The sequence below is a fragment of the Dendrobium catenatum genome, unplaced genomic scaffold (assembly GCF_001605985.2).
Source record: "Dendrobium catenatum unplaced genomic scaffold, ASM160598v2 fragScaff_scaffold_133, whole genome shotgun sequence".
Classification (NCBI taxonomy): Eukaryota; Viridiplantae; Streptophyta; class Magnoliopsida; order Asparagales; family Orchidaceae; genus Dendrobium; species Dendrobium catenatum.
In genome coordinates, this window is record NW_021318595.1 from 6,770,483 (window position 1) to 6,780,197 (window position 9,715).

Here is a 9,715-nt window from a genome sequence, read left to right on the forward strand (position 1 = left end):
TAACAACCTCGCTTCTTAGAGCGTAAATAGTCATTTGGCTTTTCTCAAATTTAACGGTCCTTTGTCTGCCACCATCATACCTCTTTCTATGTTGGTCATTGGTTTTAACCCATTTTCCTCCATATTTAAAAACAACCGAAACAAGCTCTGTTGGTTTGGAACACATCTTCACAGCTATAAATAACATAACAGAAATTTATTTTATATATTACCCGAGATAAGAAGTTAATGCACTATCTATGCATTAAGAGTAAGAAAAAAAAAGGTATTACCGATGGAGTTGTGGCTAGCAGCAGACAGAGCAATATACAAAACAACACAAACAGAGCAATATAAGCTGTGATCGCGAGCAGAGGCGAGCACACGCGCTGTGATCGCGAGGAGAGAGCAGCGACGAGAACGTATTTCCCGGCCAGAGCTTGTTTTGCGAACAGCGACCGCGACCAGCGACGTCGTGATCTATCTGATCGCGAACAGCGATCGCGAGCAGCGACGAGATGTATGGAGTGTGTTCCCGCGCGAAGATCACTGTTTGGCGGGAAGATATACGCCGTAATGTCACGTATAAACGGAGTGGTATAAGTGATGTAAAGTATAATTTTTTGGTGGTATAAGAGTAATATTAATCTTTTAGGTGTTAGATATGTAAATTTCTTTCTTCTTTTTAACTCGTTAAATAAAAGGGAGCCTTAAACTAATAGAATTTGAACTAATTATTAAATAATAATTACGAAAAAAGTTAATGAAAAATAAATAAATAGCATGAATTGAAAGGTGTGCTCATCTTTTTATTTTGTTAAGATGAAATTGAAAAAAAAAAAATATTTGATTGATTTGTTTCAAAACATCTAGTGAAGAAATACATTATACTATTCATAAAGGCACAAGAGAAGACTTCACAATATAAAATAACATGTTTTGGCTAAGGTGAAATTTATATTTAAACTATAAAATTTAATAACGATCACATAACATGGTGAGATTATCAAGAAATAGAAGCTGATGTAGCCTCTTTGAGAGAACCCAATGCAATTAAGGTCAATCCAAATAGAAAACTAATTTGAAATTCTACCTTATGAGACAATGGCAGTTCGACAGGTGGAAGTAGTGGAAGTCGACAAAGGATGGTGGTGATAGTGGTGAAGTTCGGTTGCAGGTGTTAGCAGCGTTAATGATAGGCAAAGGTAGCAGCGACGATCAACAGTGAGTAGTAACAGGTAGTGGTGGCAGTAGTTGACGACGTAGGGGGTGGGTGGTGGCGGCGGGGTCAGCTGAGGTGATGGTGGTGGACAATGACGGATACCGACGATAATGGCGATGAATGTTGTATTTGAAAAAAGCCTAAATCAAATGAATTTTAAACGCACAAGCATTCCAAATACATCATAAAGAAAGAATTTGATGCTGAAGTTTGAAAATCTATAGCACAAAATTATTAGAGCATGGTTATCCCAAAGAAGAAGCCTCGTAGTGATAACTAAATGCAATTAAGGTATATTTATAGAGGCAACTAGATTTTAAGTTTGAACTTATATTAGAGTTTTATTCAATGATAATGTTTTTCAAAAGAAGATGCCTCTTAGAAATCTTATAGTGAGAATTAGATTTTAAATCTTAAATTCTATAGGGTCAATATAATTTTAAACCCTAAATGGGATAAAGTGCGCTATATATGGGAATCACCACTTGAATTTGTAAGGGCCACTTCTATAATCCTATATGTCAGGTGGATGATTATGGGATAAGGATATTGATGAGGACATCAGCTACTTAAGTGAGGGAGATTACAAAGCTCCTTAAGTAGAAAAAAAATTAAACTCTTAAACATTGAGATGCTTTTAGGTGTAACGGTTTGAATTTAATTAAGAAACTACACTGTTAAGTATTCTCTTGTCGAAGCAATACGGGGATGGGTGATCTCCTGAAATGTTAAACCAACAAGATAAAATTGCGAGGCCATTAGGCCAAAGTTGATAATACCTTAATAGTTAAGAGTTTGGGATGGTACAAACATTATCATGAAGAAGAAACCACAATAAGATAACGTTTTTACGCAATTTAGGTAATTTTAAGATGGTCCTGAATTTGAATGTTATGTTATAAGTTAAAGCGAGTAACTTCACACGGGAATAAGGGTACACTATTTGAGAGGAAGGTTTGATGTACAAACATCATAGAATAATGAATTTATAATAAAATAAGCTATCATAAGACGAGAATTTAGTATTAATATGAATTTAATAAAGTTGTTGATTAAGTTTTGAAAACTATAATGTTTAAAATAAATGGGAGCAATGGTGATACTTAATGAGGATTTATGCTTGTTTGATGTTTTTCAATTTTAATGTTTCATTGTAGTGAAATTAGTTTAGATCTAGTTTATGATGTCTAGATGGAGGAAATGAACAAAAAGTAAGAAGTGAACGTTGGATCATTAGAGAATATCGCCATAGTAAGACTCTCATTAGGAGATAATAATTTAAATTAAACATAGAAATGCCTCATGTTATAAATAACTAATTACAAGCAAATATTTTATATTAAAAATTATTATATTATGTGTTAAACACCTCAATAAATTATAAGTGTATATTTTGTATTATTGTAAAAAATATTACCGTATTGACTCTAAAATATTGGTAAAAATTAAAACAACCATTAAAAGATATAGGATTTTGGGGGCCCAATCATGAATTGCATGCAACGATATGAAACTTCATGTATATAAAGTACACTGTATAAAAACACGAGATCACAAATGCAAGATATAAATATTCTTATAGGGATTCTACTTTTGCAAAAGCTATGAAAAAGGATTAAAGAATGCATGAGTTACATCTTCTAAATTCACTACAGGAAAACCCGTTATTATTCGCCGGTAACTGCGCCGGACCTAATCCGCCGTAAAGTCCACCGGTACGAATGAAATGCTGCTAATTTCCGACGTTATCACCGGTGCATGGGACGTCGGGAAGTTTCCGTCGCCAGATGCGTCGGAAAGAACACCGTTATTATTCCTTCGCATGATGCGCCCGTACAAATGCTGTATTTACCGATACAAAAAATTCCGCCGGAACATCCGACGGTATTCGCATGTTTTCCTGTAGTGATTAACTTGTAATAAAGATAACTTCCATGAGGATGCTGAGTGTTTATTGGGGAGTTATAAACCTTTATAAGTCTCTTAATTTCAATGTTTACACTTAATGGAATTATTTCTTGGGTAAAAAAAAGCATTGGTAATGATTTTGGATATTGTTAACCTATACCAATCATTGAAGATTCCAAGCAAATATCATCAATTTTTAGCATGTATAAGACATATTAACTCTTTTAATAATAACTAATATAAAGCAAACAATGTATAAACATCAATAAGAAGCATTTTATTTTTATTGAATTTGTTTATGAATAGAGAAAAAAAAGCATTAACATCTCATGCATAATCTTTATTCTAATAATATACATTTATAAACAACATAAGATGTTTTCATTTGCAATCGATAAGTTGACAAGACCCTCACTTATATGATTGTTCTATAACAAAGAGGTCATTCTATTTTGACTCAATCTTGGATCCACCTTGATAGTGGCCTGAGATACATTTGCATTATATTGTGATCAAATCTCTAACATTAAAGCTACGCGAGCGAAAACAATTATCATGGCTCTTAAGTTAGAAAAAAATTATCGTGGTCTTAAGTTCGAAAAATATAAGATTGGTGCTCCTCGTGAAGTATCAAAAGAAATATACTAAGATATTAAAGTGATAATAAACAAATGCATAATCATTATCTATTTTTTATGTTTATATCTTATACACACTATCACATCTTAAGTGCCATAGCTATTAAATATTTACTCAATAAACTACATGTTGATAAGGTTCATTATTTGTAATATTTTTCCTTATTAATCATACTTCATTGCATATCATAATTTGAATGCAGTTATGTCAAAACATATTAATGTTAAGAAATATTATTAGTTTGATAATTATGAACATGTTGTGGAAACCAACAAGAATTGTGAGGCTTTTATAATCCTTTAGGTTTATTTTTTATATTGAGTTTTTTTACTAAGTATGATATTATTTACAATTTTGTGAATTCCTCGACATTTTTATGAGATCATTGGTATTTCAATCATTTCTCTCATGTTTAAATACATAGGTGTACAAATATCTTCTTAAGGAATTGTGGTTAAGGATTATAAGTCTATTTTTTATAGGCATGATCAATAATTAGGAGGGTGAAAATACAAGTTATTATTCTTTATTGGTCAATTCTAACTTATTATGTCACATATTTGGATCTATCTCTAGTATTAATTTATATTACTACATTTGTCTAAATGTGTCGAAGGTTGTTTAGTTTAGCAGTTTGAAAATGTCTGATAGGTATTGGATGAGCCATTAAGTGTATATATGGAATTATTTCTTCAACTGGCCATAAATGTTTATAAATAATCCGTTGAAAATCCGCCGGAAAATCCGCCAGAAATTCTTCCGTCGGAAATCTGCCAGAAATTCTGTCGGTAATGAGCTATTTTCCTGTAGTGTGTGAGGGAAGATCTACAACCAACTATTGCACCAACTTTACTTTAATGTTAGATAGACGTTGCATCATTGTTTTATATTTGATGGAAATATATAATGCAACTTATTTTTGAGCTAGATAATACACAACTAATTTATTAATTGAAGTCTTCTTTCAATCATCATCAATTTTTCATTATCTGAATCAATATTGAGTACATAAGGAAGGAAAATGATATGTGGCAAAATTTTTATTTATAAGTATTCATGTATTGTAGTGAGGATTGGGAGCAATGCTGTTGGTTTTCCTAATTATTTGATTAATTGGTTTTGTTGATAGTTATGTGTTGATCAATTATGTTACAATTGTCATAAGAAACTTAAGCCGAGGAGGAATACATATATCACTCATTTTTTATGAGAGATTCATTTATGTTGAGTGAATCAGCTATAGATGAGGAATACTAATCCATCTGAAGAAATAGGATATGAGAATGTTGTACCATTTGGCTCAAATCATCAATACCATGTAGATAAATGAAACATAAAATATCACGATTCAAGTCAAATGTACAATAATCATTACTCATATCAATTCAACAAAATACATTTTCATCATAATTACAGAAAGATGTCTATCACATATAAGGAGTGCCTCTACAGCATCAACTCTCTCAATATACTCCGATGGTACCTTAGCCTTCCTTGAATTATACAAACATATAGAGTGATGGTGGAATATTGAAAGCAGGATTTGAAAAGCTTAGTTTTCTTTGAAAATTTAAAATCGACTTTTATATTCGAATTTTGATATCAAACATCCTATTAGAAAAATCATACCACTTCGAGAAGTGGAAATAAAGTTTCAAAAATGGGGTTTGAATCCAAAATTATAAATCCTACTTTGAATATCATAACCAGATCCGAGACAGAACTGCGTATGACCTCGAAAGATCAAGTTGGAGTTCGATCTAATTTCTAGCTATGGTATCCTAAGTAGACTATCATTGATCTCATGCTCAAGAACCCTATGAACACATGATATAGCTCCCATAAGGAAGAATAAAATTATTGTTTAGTAAATATTCAGTCATGACGATAACGATTATCGTTGATTAAATTTTTCCAAAGAGGGATTGTTTTAAGTTTTGAAAATTTATTTTGGGAGTTTTAAGATTAAATTCAAATTTCAATTATGAGATTGAACAGACCATTAGGGGTGATATACCACCTAAAAAAGGCAGAGATAAAATCTCCTTACGGGTTCAAATTAATAATTATAAATTTTCTCTAGGCTATCGTAGTTTGATTAAAGGTATAACTACATACGACCCTTGTAGGATCAAAATGGGATTCAATCTAAAATCGGATCACGATAATCAAGAGAAAATTAGTTTCATATTTGGATTGATGTTAACACATGATAAATCTCTTTAAAGAAAGATAATATCATCTGTTAGCAACCATATGACTATGATAATAATGATCGTTATGAAGTAGATTTCTCAAGAAATATCAAGTGAGTTTTGAAAATCAAGTGTGTGTGGTTCTAAATCTCCTATGAGCACAAGCCCTCTCAGTTAATTACATCGTAGGAAGTCCGAGTTCCATACAAAAACTCTCGATTAAAATAGTAGCGAAATTTTATTAAAGATTTTCTAGAAGTGATGTCAAAGAAAGTGAATTTTGGAATTTCAAAAAGGGAATGGGTCAAGATTCAGCAATTATTAACATATTCAAAGGAAGAATAATAGGGGACACTTTGGGATTCCGGAACCATCCTAACTTAATCTAAGTGTTGAGCTTTATATTTTGGATTGAAAAAAAAAAAATTAATTAAAGTTGATCATTTCATTAGAAATTTAGAATTATATTCCCAGAGGTTGGGATCTTATGATCCAAAATCCGCCCCGTATCTTAAATTTAAATTTGGACACTCACTACAGGAAAATCTCTTCTTTCGAGTTATTAGTAAATTATTTATTATATTAAAATTGATTATAATAATTTATCAAATTATTTATTTACATAAAATTTTAAATCCGCCGGAAGATCCGTCGGAAATGCGCCGGAAAGACGTCCGTAAACAATTCCGCCGAAACTCCGCCGGAAAATTCTGCCGGTAATGGGCAGTTTTTCTGTAGTGACTAGACCACAGTAGTTCAAACCTAGCTAATACAGTGCAAGGTCTGGACTTACCCCAGCCTATATTGGGGAGCCATCTAACCACTTAGTCGATTTTAAATACACGAGTATGATCATTTTTATGATAAAGTGATAAAGACGTTTTTATTAAAGTTTTGGAGAGTTTGGCCGACATCTAGAGATGGTCCTCAGTGACCCCTTTGACTTATATTGAGTGAAAATGCAAAACACTGATGCAATTAAAATTTAGACTCGTTTAAATGGGTTTCTAATGCAATGCATGCAAGTCGACATAACCAAATCATGATGTTTAATTTTTTTTAAGGCTTAAAAATAATTCTTTTAGAAGACAACGGTTCTCCAGGTCCGGCACCTCATCCTCATAGGTCAAATTATTTGGACTCTACCCGCAGGTGGGGAAATGTCTAAAATAAGGAAAAAAGAAATGCGTAAATATACATGTGACCCCAGGGCGATCCCTATCTAATTCTCTATATTCAATACCTTTCTATGTTGTTTAACTCCTAAAATTTTAAACTTTTATTTATGAGTATAAAACTTTTCACACCCTCACTAACCTCATGTATCCATGCTAAAATAAAAGCGGCACAAAAACATCAAAAAACTAATAAAAGCAAGCATTCTTGTACGCAATCACATTAACACATTATATATAATTGAATTAATTAATAAATATCCATAGGCAAACTGTCTTGCTTATTAGAACCTAGTGTCTCAAAAAGTAAAGTGGCGGGGCACCACTGACAATAACTCGAATTCTATTCCTAATAAAGACGTAAATAACTTTGAGTGGGATACTATTTGTCTTCAATTCTTTAGTCTTTTTTTCCTTCGGGCTCTTTGAATTTTTCGTAGTAGGCTACCCAAATGCAGAAGAGAGCTCTTTCTTTAAGCGGAAGGCCACCCTTTCCTCTTTGGGTAGGAAAAAGATGATCCAAATTTGGACTACCTAATAGAAAAGGGCTATCACCCAATGGGGTATCCTTTTCTCTTTCGAGTCCAACATTTGGACCTATGCATCCCGACTCAAAATTCAACTTTCATAACGCTTAACATCCCAAACAAATTATATTTTATATAAAAATAAAAATTCTAAACTCTCCTACAAGATTATCCTAGGCAATTAATAAATCAAAATATATCTCAACCAGCTATATATATGCAAAAAAAGAAGTAAATACACTGGCAACACTCTTTTGATATATGATAGATATAATTATTTTACACATTTTAGTATAATCATCTCATATTTTCACCAGGTAGAATTACTTGTGTAATATTTTAATTGAACTGACAATAATAAATACATAAATGTGAATCTAGGAGATTGAAGCCTCCATCTCATCAAGCGTGGCCTGCCATGCATACGATATATGTCACTTCACATGAAAACAGCATGTATAATGTTGTAAGTGCACTAATAAGGAATTAATATTGGTGCAATAATTTTAAAATAATCTACATGTTACGTTGTGGAATATGCATATATGATGACATGTTAGACGTGGCATATAAGATATATAATTTTTGTGTGATGTAAGGAAAGCTAGCTAATGCCATATACAAAGGCTATGTTAAAATACATTAATTTAAATTATAAGTTTATAGTGTACATAAACAAGATATAACATACAAAATAGAGTGTTATAAGTGAACAAGATATGTTGATAGACAAGAGTGATGACTCTTCCAAAATAGTCACCTGACACATTGACATGTTATATGATATGATAATTTGTAACAACATACAGAAAAACACCATATGGTTAGCTGAATGTCCCGTGCATACATTATATGATGATTACAAATTACATAAACATGCATAAGCTATATAATATATGTTATGATACATCAACATGCTGCATAATAATACAAATATATGATACATTAGAATATGTACATGTTGTATGCATAATATGACACAACATGCATAAGGATATACATTAATAAGCAAGAACATAATAGAGCATATGAATGACATTCATAATACTATTCAACATTGACAACCGATATAATAAAGGCATAACCACATTGCTTCAACGATTCATATGATAGTATTTCATAGGATATTGTGTTATAATTGAGTCAATGATTATCAATCATTTCTATGATTATGATTGTTTGCGATTCATTCTATTTACATGAATTGATAAAATACATAGTACTAACATGACTTGAATGATTATATACATATTGTTATACTTTTCTTACATTTGGTGTAGTGATAAGTTTTGGCACCTACTAGGCTTATGCTCATTAAGTAAATTTTCATGATTTCAAGGAAGGGTGATGACTCAGTGGAGTGAGGCCGATCAAATCCTAAAGATAGGTGTCTCTTTTAATTTTTTAATGTTTATTTATTGTAGTCATTAATGTATTAAGATAAAATAATTTAAAAGATGTTTTCATAACTCATGTAAATGGTTCTTTTGGAATTAAAATATATATTTTGATGAAACAAAAAATGGAAGATTACTTCCACGATATTTATTAATTTATATGGCTGATTAATAGTGGCCATCATAGATGATTAGAATATCTAAATCAATAATTCTTCCAAATTAAATTTTGGAGCATCACAAAATAAAATTAGAGCAATGATTAGTGGAAGCATTATATTATAACTAGAGCTATTTAAATTGATTAAGTTTGCTTGCTTTCATAATATATACATGTGTGATGAAATTATTATATGTCGAGAAAGACAATCATGCAATTGCCCAAATGAATTCGAATGATCAAGATGTGCCCGATGAATAAAGTGTAGAGGAAACTCCAATGATTTCTGATACATTGATGCTGTTTGCCAGCTTGAAAGCCCAACTGATAAGCGATGCCCAAAGTAAACAAGTTGGGATAAAAGAGAACGAAGAAAATGAGCATATATATATATGTTTCATAAGCTAAAACCACCACTATTCAAAGGAGTTGAAAAGTCATAAACAATAGAAGACTAGTTGCTAATAATTCAAAAGATGGTTGGCAACATCTAATATTTTATAATCAATTTCA